Source organism: Carcharodon carcharias, chromosome 3 (genome assembly GCF_017639515.1).
Source record: "Carcharodon carcharias isolate sCarCar2 chromosome 3, sCarCar2.pri, whole genome shotgun sequence".
Taxonomy (NCBI): Eukaryota; Metazoa; Chordata; class Chondrichthyes; order Lamniformes; family Lamnidae; genus Carcharodon; species Carcharodon carcharias.
In genome coordinates, this window is record NC_054469.1 from 3,912,295 (window position 1) to 3,925,864 (window position 13,570).

Below are 13,570 nucleotides of genomic sequence, written 5' to 3' on the forward strand. Positions count from 1 at the left end.
CCCTACCACTGACGTAAGGCTCACCGGCCTGTAATTTCCTGGATTATCCCTGCTACCCTTCTTAAACAATGGAACAACATTGGCCATTCTCCAGTCCTCTGGGACCTCACCCGTAGCCAGTGAGGACACAAAGATTTCTGTCAAGATGGATAAATAACCAGGGCCAGATGGTGGAATATGAATTCAATAAAAATCTGGAATTAAAAGTCTAATGGTGACCATGAAACCATTGTCGATTGTTGTAAAAACCCATCTGGGAGGAAATCTGCTGCCCTTACCTAGTCTGGCCTACATGTGACTCCAGACCCACAGCAATGTGTCTGACTCTTAAGTGCCCTTTGAACAAGGGCAATAAATGCTGGTCTACCCAGCGACACCCACAACCCTTGAATGTTAGAAAGGCGTGGATTGATCAGGGATAGTCAGCATGTGTCTCAACCATTTAATCAAATGTTTTGAGGGGGTAACAAGGAGGATTGATGAGGGTAGTGCAGCGGGTGTTGTGTACATGGATTTCAGTGAGGCATTTGACAAGGTCCCACATGACAGACTGGTCAGGAAAGTGGGATCCCATGGGATACAGGGGAAGGTGATGAGTTGGATCCAAAATTGGCTCAGCTACAGAAAACAAAGGGTAATGGTTGGTGGATGTTTTTGCGAATGGAAACCGGTTTCCAGTGGTGTTCCACAGGGGTGTTGGTCCCTTGTTGTTTGTTGCATATATTAATAATTTGGACTTAAATGTGGGAGGCATGATTGGGAAATTTGCAGATGACACAAAAATTGGCCGTGTAGTTGATAGTGAAGAGAACAGCTGTCAACTCCAGAACGATATCAATGGTTTGGTTGAGTGGGTGGAGAAGTGGCAAATGGAATTCAATCCAGAAAAGTATGAGGTAATGTATTTGGGGAGGGCAAATAAAGCAAGGGAATATCCAATAACTGGGAGGATATTCTGAGCGGTTGAGGAGGTATGAGACCTTGGGAGAGTATGTCCACAGGTCTCTGAAGGTGGCAGGGCAGGTGGATAAGGTGGTCAGAAAAGCGTATGGAATGCTTTCCTTTATTGGGTGAGGTGTTGGATACAAAAGCAGGGATGTAATTATGGAACAAAGATTGACAAAGATGTCATGAACAAAAGTGCTAACACTCCCTTTGTCCTTTAGTTCATGATATATTTGTCAATCTCTCCTTTGTCCCCACCTATCGCTGGCCTCCTATCCAGCTTCACCTGCTCCAACCCCTTAAACAGTATCAATTTCATCACATTTCCACTTCTCTGTAGCTCTGAAGAAGTCATACAGACTCGAAATGTTAACTCTGTTTCTCTCCCCACAGATGCTGCCAGACCTGCTGAGTTTTTCCAGCATTTTCTGTTTTCACTCTACTTTTATATTCAATTCCCCTCACAATAAATGATAACATTCTATTATCTTCCCTAATTAGCTGCTGTATCTGCATACTAACCTTTTGTGATTCATGCTCTAGGACACCCAGATCCCTCTGCATCTCAGAGCTCTGCAACCTCTCACTGTTTAGCTAATAAGCTTCTCTTTTATTCTTCCTGCCAAAATGTTCAATTTCACATTTTCCCACATTATAGTCCATTTGCCACATCTTTGCCCACTCACTTAACATATCTATCTCACTTTGCAGTCACCTTATCTCCTCTTCATATCTTATTTCCAATATTTCTTTCTGTCAAAGTTAGCAAATTTAGCAACCAGACCATCGGTCCCTTTATCCAAGAAATTTATATAAATTGTAAAAAGTTGAGACCCCAGCACTGATCCCTGTGGCTCACCACTGGCCACATCCTGCCAACTACAAAAAAGACGCATTTGTGCCAACTCTCTGCTTCCTGTTTGCTAGCCAATCTTCTATCCAAGCCAACACTTTACTCCCTAAACCATGAACTCTTATTTTCTACAATAACCTTTGATGTGGAACCTTATCTAATACCTTCTGGAAATCTAAGTTCAGTACATCCACCGGTTCCCCTTTATCCAAAGTACATGTTACTTCTTTAAAGAGCTCCGATAAATTGGTTGAACATGATTTCCCTTTCACAAAACCATGTTGACTCTGCCTGATTGCCTTGAATTTTTCTAGGTGTCCTGCTATAACACCTTTAATAATAGCTCCCAACATTTTCCCTATGACAGATGTTAGGCTAACTGGCCTGTAGTTTCCTGCTTTCTGTCTCTCTCCCTTTTTTAATAAAAGTATACTTGTAAAAGCTCTTAAAATCTGTTGTTATATTTCTGGCTTGTTTACTCATATATTCTATTTTTTCCATTTTTATCCACATTTTGGCAGCCCACACTCAGCTAAAAACCTCCCAATGCTCAGAGTTGCTGCTATTCTTTGTAAGTTTATGAGCCTCTTATTTTAGTCTACTTCTATCCTGAACTTCCTGAGTGAATCAAGGATGGGTCCTTCTGGCTGACTTTTTGTTTTTCAATGGAATATATTTTTTGAACATTTTGAATCATAGAATCATGGAATGTTTACAGCACAGAAAGAGGCCACTCAGCCCATCGAATCTGCATCAGCTGAGAAACGAGCCCCCCAGCCTAACCCCTCTTTCCAGTATTCAGTCCGTAGCCCTGCAGGTTACAGCACAGGAGGTGCATAACAGGCACCTTTTATATGAGTTGAGAGTTTCTGCCTCTACTACTCTTACAGGCAGCGAGTTCCAGACCCCCATAAACCTCTGGGTGAAAACCTTTTTCAGCTCCCGTCTAATCTTTCTACCAATCACTTTAAATCTATTCCCCCCACCTCTGTGCTAAAGTAAACAGGCCCTTCCCATCCACACTATCCAGGCCCTTTACAATTCTATACATCTCAATCCAATCTCCCCTCAGCCTCCTCTGTCCCAAGGAGAACAGCCCCAGCCTCTCCAATCTCTCCTCATAGCTGCAATTTTCCAGCCCTGGCCACATCCCTGTAAACCTCCTCTGTTCCCTCTCGAATACAATTAATGCATCCAATTTTTGTGTCGTCAGCAAACTCCTGGATCATTTCCCCCTTCACTGATGTCCAAGTCATTAATATATATCACAGAAAGCAGGGGACCCAATACTGAGCCCTCTGGATGGGGTGGGGTTGTGAATTGTGAGGAGGCCGCTAGGAGGCTTCAGGGCGATTTAGACAAGTTGTGTGTGTGGGCAAACACATGGCAGATGCAGTATAACGTGGATAAATGTGAAATTATACACTTCGGTGTGAAAAACAGAAAGGCAGAGTATTATTTCAATGGTGATATATTGGGAAATGTGGATGTACAAAGGGATCTGGGTGTCCTTGTTCACCAGTCAATGAAAGTAAACAGGTAGGTGCAGCAAGCAGTTAGGAAGGCAAATGTGATGTTGGCCTTCATTGCAAGAGGATTTCAGTCAGAAGTAGGGATGTCTTACTGCAGTTATACAGGGCCTTGGTGAGACCACACCTGGAGTATTGTGTGCAGTTTTGGTCTCCCTACCTAAGAAAGGATATACTTGCCATAGAGGGAGTGCAGCGAAGGTTCACTAGGCTGATACCAGGGATGGTAGGACTGTTGTATGAGGAGAGATTGGTTTGACTGGGCCTGTGTTCACTGGAGTTTAGAAGAATGAGAGGAGATCTGATTGAAATGTATAAAATTCTAACATAAGACAGACTGGATGCAGGGAGGATGTTTCCCCTGGTTGGGGAGTCTAGAACCAGGGGCCACAGTCTCAGGATACGGGGTGGGCCATTTAGGGCTGAGATGGGGAAAGATTTCCTCACTCAGAGGGTGGTCAACCTGTGGAATTCTCTACCACAGAGGCTGTGGAGGCCGGGTCACTGAGTATATTCAAGAGAAAAATTGATAATTTTTTGGATATTAGGGACATCAAGGGGTATGGAGAGAAAACGGGAATCTGGTGTTCAGATAAAGGATCAACCATGTTCATATTGAATGGCGGAGCAGGCTTGAGGGGCTGAATGGTCTATTCCTGCTCCTAGTTTCTATGTCTATGATTCCATGGATCTCCACTGGAAACAGTCTTCCAGTCACAAAAAAATCCATCAACAATCCTGCCACTGAGCCAGTTTTTTATCCAGTTTGCTCCATTCCCCTGGATCCCATGGGCTTTTATTTGGGATCTTGTGGGATCTTGTCAAGAGCCTTTCCAAAACCCATGTAGACCACATCAACTGCACTACCCTCATCAATCCTCCTTGTCACCTCCTCAAAAAATTCAATCAGATTAGTCAGACACCACCTCCCCTTAACCAATTCACACTGACTGTCCCTGATTAATCTGTGTCTCTCCAAGTGACAGTTCATCCTGTCCCTCAGAATTAATTCCAATAACTTGCCCACTACCGAGGCCAGACTGACTGGCCTGTAATTATTCGGTCTATCCCTCACTCCCCTTTTAAACAAAGGTACAACGTTAGCAGACCTCCAATCCTCTGGCACCTTACCCGTATCCAGTGAGGATTGGAAAACGATGGTCAGACCCTCCTCAATTTCCTCCCTGGCTTCTTTGAACAGCCTGGGATACATTTCATCCGGCCCTGGTGTTTATCCACTTTCAAGGATGTTAATCCCCTTCATACTTCCTCTCTCCCTGTGCTTATCACATCCAATACTTCACACTCCTCCTCCTTAACTACAGTGTCTGCATTGTCCCCTCTTTTGTGAAGACAGACACGAAGTATTCACTAAGAACCACACCCACATCCTCCACCTCCACACACAGGTTCCCTTTTGGTCTTTTCTGGGCTTTACTCACTCCTTAGTTATCCTCTTACTCTTAATGTTTTGATAAAACATCTTTGGGTTCCCCTTGATTTTGCGTCCAATATTTTTTCATGGCCTCTCTTTGCTTTCCTATTTTCCTTTTTGATTTTACCCTCCACTTTCTATACTCCCCTCAGCTTTCTGTAGTATTGTGTTCCTGGTGTTTGACTTAAATGTTTCCCTCTCTGTATTTTCCACGATACCTTCTAGTCTATTTATCAAATCAACTTTTGTCAGCATTTCCTCAATGTTATTATTTTTGTTTAAATTTAAGATATCTGTTTGGGACTGGAGTAGGTAACTTCAAACCTAATGTGGAAATCAAATGTATTATGATCACTGTTTCCAGGCTGATGTTCATTACTAATTAGCCCTGCCTCATTGCACAATGCTAGATCTACATGCCTCTGATCCCTGTATCCTTCCACTACTTCCACTACTGTCTGTGATTCCTGTATCATTTCTGTACTCTCTGTGATTCCTGTATCATTTCTGTACTCTCTGTGATCCCTGTATCATTCCTGTACTCTCTGTGATCCCTGTATCATTCCTGTTCTGTCTGTGATCCCTATATCATTCCTGCACTGTCTGTGATCCCTGTATCATTCCTATACTCCCTGTGATCCCTGTATCATTCTTGTTCTGTCTGTGATCCCTGTATCATTCCTATACTGTCTGTGATCCCTGTATCATTCCTGTTCTGTCTGTGATCCCTGTATCATTCCTACACTCCCTGTGATCCCTGTATCCTTCCTGTACTGTCTGTGATCCCTGTATCATTCCTGTTGTCTGTGATCCCTGTATCCTTCCTGTTCTGTCTGTGATCCCTGTATCATTCCTATACCGTCTGTAATTGCTGTATCATTTCTGTACTGTCTGCGAACCTTGTATCCTTCCTGTACTGTCTGTGATCCCTGTATCAGTCCTATACTGTCTGTGATATCTGTATCATTCTTGCATTGTCTGTGGTTGCTGTATCATTCCTGTATTGTCTGTGATCCCTGTCTCATTCCTATACTGCTTGTGATCCCTGTATCATTCCTGTTCTGTCTGTGATCCCTGTCTCATTCCTGCACCGTCTGTAATTGCTGTAACATTCCTGTACTGTCTGTGATCGATGTATCCTTCCTGCACTGCATGTGATCATTGTTTCGTCGTGTACTGTCTCTGATCCCCGTATCATACCTGCACTGTATATGATCCCAGTATCATTCCCCTAATGGCTGTGATCCCTGCATCATTCTTGCATTGTCTGTATTCCCTGTATCATTCCTGTACTGTCTGTGATGCCTGTATCTTTCCTGTATTGTCTGTGATTCCAATGCCCTTCCAGCACTGTCTGTGATCCCTATATCCTTCCTGCACTGTCTGTGTTAAGAAAATAACACTTACCTTCCCCAAGAGTGGAGGTCAGTAACTCCAAATTCTGACAGGCCTCAGAGTTTCTACACACGTGCAGACCAGATGCAGCCTGCACCTGTGCAGTTCAGCCTTTCACATTCTTTAGGCTGAGATCAGGCGCAGTGCGCCTGTGCATGAATAGAAAAGATGCAAAAACCCAGATCATGGCACTGGCACTGACATTGAGAGCAAGTGTTGCAGGCAGAGGACTGGGAGAGGTCCATTACCATCACTGAATCCTCCACTATCAACATCCTGGGGGTTACCATTGACCAGAAACTGAGCTGGACCAGCCATATAAATACTGTGGCTACAAGAGCGGGTCAGAGGCTGGGAATCCTGCAGCGAGTAACTCACCTCCTGACCCCCCAAAGCCTGTCCACCATCTACAAGGCACAAGTCAGGAGTGTGATGGAATACTCCCCACTTGCCCGGATGAGTGCAGCTCCCACAACACTCAAGAAGCTTGACACCATCCAGGACAAAGCAGCCTCACTTGATTGGCACCACATCCACAAACATTCACTCCCTCCACCACCGACGCTCAGTAGCAGCAGTGTGTGTACCATCTACAAGATGCACTGCAGGAATTCACCAAGGCTTCTTAGAAAGCACCTTCCAAACCCACGACCACTACCATCTAGAAGGACAAGGGCAGCAGATAGATGGGAACACCACCACCTGGAAGTTCCCCTCCAAGTCACTCACCATCCTGACTTGGAAATATATCGCCGTTCCTTCACTGTCGCTGGGTCAAAATCCTGGAACTCCCTCCCTAACAGCACTGTGGGTGTACCTACACCACATGGACTGCAGCGGTTCAAGAAGGCAGCTCACCATCACCTTCTCAAGGGCAACTAGGGAGGGACAATAAACACTGGCCCACCCAGCAAAACCCACATCCCGGGAACAGAATCTCTGGAGATGACATTGAAACACAGTGAGCTGGGCCGTTGTTGATGCCGAGCAAGTTGGAGTGACTTTTGGAGAGAATTCCAAGGTTCGGTGAAGACTAGATTCTCTCGTGAGAAGCACATAATGTCAGTTAGATTGATTGGCTCACAGTGTAAGCTAATTCAGCAGGGCTGTGGGAACCAGGAGCGACTATTAGAAAGTAACACCAGGGTGCACAGAATGCTGGGGGAGGCAGATAGCAATAAAATAGAGAATGGTAAGTTAATAGATGGAGTCGGAGTAGGGGAGCAAGTAATGAAGTCTAAATCAGGATTACACTGCATGCGTATGAATGCACAGAGTATAGTTAATAAAACTGCAGAGTTACTGGTACAGATTGCTTTGTGAGATTATGATGTTGTGGCGATAACAGAGATCTCGCTTAAGGAAGGGCAGAACTGGGTGTTAAATATTCCTGGTTACCAGGTGTTCAGAAAAAATAGGAAAGGGAAAAAAGGAGGAGGGCTGGTGTTTTTGGTTAAGGAGAGTATTGCAGTGCTGGAGAAAGAGGATGTGTCAGAGGATTCAAGGACAGGATCGATTTGGCTAGAGCTAAGGAATAAGAAGGGTGAAATGACGTTGCTCTGTGTAATATACAGACCACCAGCTAGTGGGAAGGCTGTAGAGGAACAAATCTGCAAGGAAATTACAGAGAGGTGTAAATATCATAGAGTAGTTATAATGGGGGACTTTAATTACCCTTATGTAGACTGGGATAGTGCTAGTGTAAGGGCCGGTGAGGGACAAGCGTTTCTAGATTGTGTTCCGGAGAATTTCCTACAGCAGTATGTGTCCAGTCCAACAAGAAGGGAGGCACTGCTAGACCTGGTTCTTGGGAATGAGGTGGGCTAAATCGATCAAGTGACAGTGGGGGAACATTTAGGGACAGTAATCATTGTATCATTAGGTTTAGGATGAAGGTGGAAAATGACATTGGCCAATCCAGAGTAAGAATAATCAACTGGCGGAGAGCGGACTTCAATGGGGCAAGAACGGAGCTGGGCCGGATAGACTGGAACCAACAGTTGTCGGGTAAAACAGTAGCTGAACAATGGGCTAACTTCAAAGAGGAGATGGTTTGGGCACAGTCAAGGATGTTCCCTCAGAAGGGAAGGGCAGGACAAACAAATCCAGAGCTCCCTGATGACAAAAGAGATAGAAATGAAGTTAAAGCAGAGGAAGTGTGTTTACAACAGGAGTCAGGTAGCAAGTACAATTAAGAACCAAGCTGTATACAGAAGGTTCAGAAGGGATGTGAGAAAGCAAATATGAGAAGCAAAGAGGGAATATTAAAAACGACTGGTAGCTAACATAAAAGGAAATCCCAAAGTATTCTATAAGTACATCAATAGTAAAAGGAGGAGTAAGGCTGATTAGGGACCAAAAAGGGGATTTACACCATAATAATTCTGTGATTCTGTCACTGGTGTCTGGGTGGGTTGTTGAGAAATCCGTGGGATCTGTCTTGGTGGTATTTGCTATTTATTGAGCAGTGTGGTGTGTTCTACCAGTTTGCCTGTTAATTCACATGTACCTCATATTAACCCTGAATGTTAGAGTGTAAGGTAAACATTGCAAATTGTTTTAACTTTCTGACCCTGTATAGCAATGTTTATTTCCTTTTGTTCAAAACCTGCTGAATTTTGTGCCTTTAGTCACCGAGCAAGTGCCCTAGAATCTCAAACCCTGTCGATCTTAAACAGAACAGTATTGGTCCCTAACTGGGTCTTGGAAAACCGGCAAGGGTCACAACAACTGAGTGTGATCCTTCAGCCACAGGAAACAGGTTTTCCTTATCTACTGGAACAAAACCCTTTGTCGTTTTGAACACCCCTATGAAAGGAGTCCTCAGTCTTTTCTGTTCTAGGGAGAAGAATTGCAACTTTTTTCATCTCCCTGCAGAAATAAAGTTGTACATTTCTGGTGCCATCGAGGAAATCTCCTAAGGATCTTCCTTAGATAGGGTGGTCAGTGTTGAACACAATGTTCCAGCTGGAGTCTAACCAGTCATTTCCAGAGAATTATTAGCAAAATCTCCTTGCTTTAATACGCTGTATGATTGAGAGGAGAGTTGACCAGGCCTGCTCAGGTTTGAACAGGGGTCTGAAGCTGTGACCAGTCTGCTTCGATCTGAGACAATTGCCAGTGAGGGAGTGGGCATCAGCGACAGGGGGATCAAAGTTCACTGTGGGGGGGCTACAGAGGACAGTTTTGGTCTTCTAGGAGCTGAGCTGAGAAAGTTATGAATCAACGAGTCTGGATGTTACCACATACTTATAGCACAGGCAATCCGGGAGGGGGGGTACAGGGAGGTGCTGAAGAGGTGAAGCTGGGTGTCACCTGCTTGCATGTGGAAACAGAGCAATATCTTCAGGAGATGTCACTCCAAATAAGAAAGAAGAAGAGATTAAAGAATGAACTTTGGGGATCTTCAGAGATGACTACATGGGGTTCGAGACTTAAGCCATTGCTGGAGATTCTCCAATCTACTTAGATACATAACAGTAAAACCAGGCAGAGGGAGGTCACAGACCGGTGGAGGAATGCCTGAAATCCAGATCCTCACGGCCTTTGAAGACAGAGCCATCCAGCTGGCCGGCGATGACCAGGACCGGTCCTGTGCTGACAGTGAGATCGGCGCTGCTCTACCAAGTGAGGATCCAGCAGTGCAACATCCATCAGACACCCAGGCTGTGAGTGATGTGTCCTCTTTCACAGGCCACTGCCATGCACTAATTCTCTCTCCTTGTTTTCACAGACACATCTGGGAAACAGCCGACAGAGTCCCTGACCCAGGTCCTCCAATCAAGCCCTGAGGGAACCTCTGAAGAGGAATCTGGAAGCCCCCTCCCTGAAGACCCATCACAGCCTCACCCACACCCTCCACCAGCGCAGAGACACACACCTCGGTGGGACCCAGCTTTAGAGTAACCTCGGGGTCACAATCTGCTGAGCACATCGCACTGTCTGATCCACAGCAGGCGGAGACAGGGACTTCCCAGCTCCCCGGCACTCGGAGGAGCTGCTGGAGGCCAGAACGTTGCTGAGTCCGAGTCAGATGAGGAGCCTCTGGACTCGGTCATGTCACAGTTGCTGGAGCTGCAAAGACAAGCTCGGGAACATAAGGAAGGGATGTCCCCTGCACTCCTCAGATTGCAAGGCATGATGGAGGAGTCTGTCCACCTTCACTCTGAGGTGATAGCGCCGGCATTGCCAATGCACCGAGGTCAACACTGGCAGGATGGTGGTCACCATGGAGACCTTGGTCCAGGACCTCACTCCTGCACTGCTGCAAGGGCTCAACTCCATCACTGATGCTATAGTTGGTCCCCAACAGTGTGTACGTGAGAGGGGGGCCGGGCAGCTCGATCTCACTCCTAATCCTTCTCCTCAAGCAGTCACCTAGGGCCCTCGGACACCCACAGGGAGGAGGATCAGTAGGAGTACACTCTGGGCCCATCCACCCAGGTGACTCTGGGAGTGTCCGGCCCATCCGAATCCCCTCTTCCTGTGACCTCAGCAGCTCCAGCTCCACAGGCCGAGGAGGGTGTCACTGCCACACAGCAGGACCCCGAAACCAGGCCGGGGACTTCCAGGTCTCAGCCCTCCAGAGGACACCCACCAAGGTCACCACAGACAGGGGGTCACAGTCAGCAGGCTGCCCCCACCTCCACTGTGGATGTCCGGGGAGCACCAAGACGGAGCGGCAGGGTTAGGGAGGTTAAGGAGATGTAATTACACAGCCTGGGACACGGGTGTTAATCACTTGTACATAACGTTCACTATTGTCAGTAATCTCCCAAGAATGTCTCCCTGCCTGTGGCTCCTTGTTCTGATGAGCTGTGTTCCTGTCACTCAGATGTGAAACCTTTCTGTACAAGATAAAGGCAGGTGTCTCAGTCCAGGGCCTCTTCCCTGTGTCTGTGCAGCCTTCAGACCACAGCGATGGTCCAGCCTCACACTCCCTGGACACATTACTGATGCCTGCACCTCGATGGTGCTGGTCATTGCTGCCAGAATGTAGTGGGCAGGCGTCACAGAGTTCCCTCATTCTCTCTGTGTGCTCTCAGCACGTTAAGGTGGGGCTGGTCCCCATCTCTTCAGCATCTGTGACCAGTGAGGCTGTGCTCCAGCTCCTGAAGGGGACAGGTGCTGAAGGGGGACAAAGGATCTGGTGTTTCTGAAGTTTCATGGCTGCATCTCCATGACCCTGATCACAGAGCAAGTGAGCTGCCCTCGGCCAGACAGGAGTCAGACACTCACAGAGGCTGAGTGAAGATCTATGGAGTGTCCTCACTGCAGGTTGTCATCATCCTCCACACACCTAGCAGCTATGAGGACCTTCTGAGTGCGCCTGCCTTGTCTAGCCAGTGCGAGAGCCTCATCCCCGTCATCGGCACCACCAAGGACCTCCTCACTCTCATCCCCGTCAATGTCCCCCCTCATCGGAGGAGACCTCCAGCTCCTCCATCTCCTCCTCAGCCAGCTCCTCTCCCTGTTGCAGCGCCAGGTTGTAAAGGGTGTAGTAGACGATGATGATGTGTGACACCCTCTGTGGACTGTATTGCAGGGCCCCACCAGATCGATCCAGGCACCAGAACCGCATCTTCAGCATCCCGATGGTCTGCTCCACCAAGTTGCTGCTCCATGAGCCTCATTATAGCGTCGCTCTGCTGCAGTCTGAGGCTGTCACACAGGTGTCATCAGCCACGGCCTCTGTGGGTAGCCCCTTGTCCCCGAGGAGCCAACCCTGCAGCTTCTGTATCCCTGGGAGACTGCAGGGATCTGTGACTGACTGAGGGTGTAGGAGTCAGGGACACTTCCTGGGACCAGTGCAGGATGCAGGATGTGTTTCTGGTGGTCGCACACCGGCTGCATGTTCAGCGAATGAATCCTTTGTGGTTGATATAATTGACCCCTTGTTGCAACGGACTTCTGAGCGCCACATGAGTGCAGTCGATCACACCTTGCACCTGTGGGAATCCTGAGATCAGGGAGAATCCAATTGCTCTTGCAACCTGCTTTCCTGGTCCTGGGCGAAATGCACAAAGTTGTTGCCATGGAGAAGATGGTGTCCGTGACCTCATGGATGTATTTGTGGATGGAAGCTTGTGAGATCCCACAGAGGTCACCTGTGGAGCCCTGAAAGGAGCCACTGGCATAGAAATTGAGCACCGCAGTCAATTTCACAGCCACTGGCAGTGGATGCCCTCCATGTCCCCTTGGCACCAAATCCTGCAGCATCTGGCAGATGTGAGTGACCAGTTGCCTGGACATGCACAGTCTTCAGCGACACTGGTTCTTGGTCAGCTACAGGAATGAAAGGCGATGTCTATAGACCCTGGGTCCAGCTAGGCACTGACCAGCGATGGCTCACTGTGGCTCCTCGGCTGTGTGTGTGGGAGCTCCAGCTTCCCCTCCTTCCTGAGATTGCTGCTCCTCCCTCTGTACAGCCAGGAGCCTCTGTCGCTCTCTTCTCCATCAACTTCACTCTCTGTACACCACGGGGCATACAACTAGATCACCAGACTCCGTGCTCCTGATGTACTCCTCCTGCAGGATGAAAGAGAGTGACACGTGGTTAGTATGGGTGAGCTAAGAACATGTGCTGGTTAAGTCTAAAGGCCCCTTAACGCTTCCTGGAGGATGTTGGCCACCACTTGGATGGCCAGGGTTTAGTGCGCTACATGGCTGTCCCACTCGATCTGACCGATTGGCAGCAGCTTTGCCCATTGGACTGCAGGCTGTGATCTCAGCTCAGGCACAGGCATTCTCCTAACCCACACTGCAAGGCTGCACTGTTAGCTTGAACCATGGGGGAGACTGGTCCAAACCGGGATGCTGACATTGCAAAGGGGCTGTGAGCATCTCCACCAGTGACTGCTCCATGGCCAGCTTCAGCAAGGAGATTGTACAATGTGTCCAGTCATCCAACTGCTCTGCAGTCCATTAAAACACTCATTAATTTGCAGTCTGTGCCTGAGGGGTGAAATGCTCTGGAGCATTTGGTGTTACTTTGATCCGTCTGCCTCAACCACAGAACAGCCCTTGATGCCTCCCCCCCACCCCCCCTCACTCCACACACCTCAACCTCGAAGTCCCCGAAGACCCTGGCGAGCGCTGCACATCGTTACAGTGCACTCACCTCCGAGCTCCCTCGAAATGCAGCCCGAGTGCATGCCTTATAGATGCTGTTGTGAGAGGTGTGGGAGTGGTGACTGGATGATCCAGCAGGGGGCGGTGATTCTGGTGGCCTGGCCTTATAAAGATACGCAGGTACATTACAAGCAGGTTCCCGATGTTCGATGGTGTGAAATGTGACCTGCCATTGGTGGGCTGAGAGGGAAGATCACAAACTCCTCACGATGTCGTGAAACCGAATTTTGAGCTTTTTGTCATATCGTCCACTCGCAGCACCGAACACGCCCGACGCTAGTG

The 13,570-nt window shown here is 47.7% G+C and overlaps 1 protein-coding gene across 1 annotated transcript in view; it reads left to right on the forward strand.

The window, feature by feature from the left end:
• LOC121275763 (fucolectin-like) overlaps positions 1-13,570 on the forward strand; it is a 46,874-nt gene that overhangs the window by 29,259 nt on the left and 4,045 nt on the right. The gene's annotated exons all lie outside the window — the stretch shown is intronic.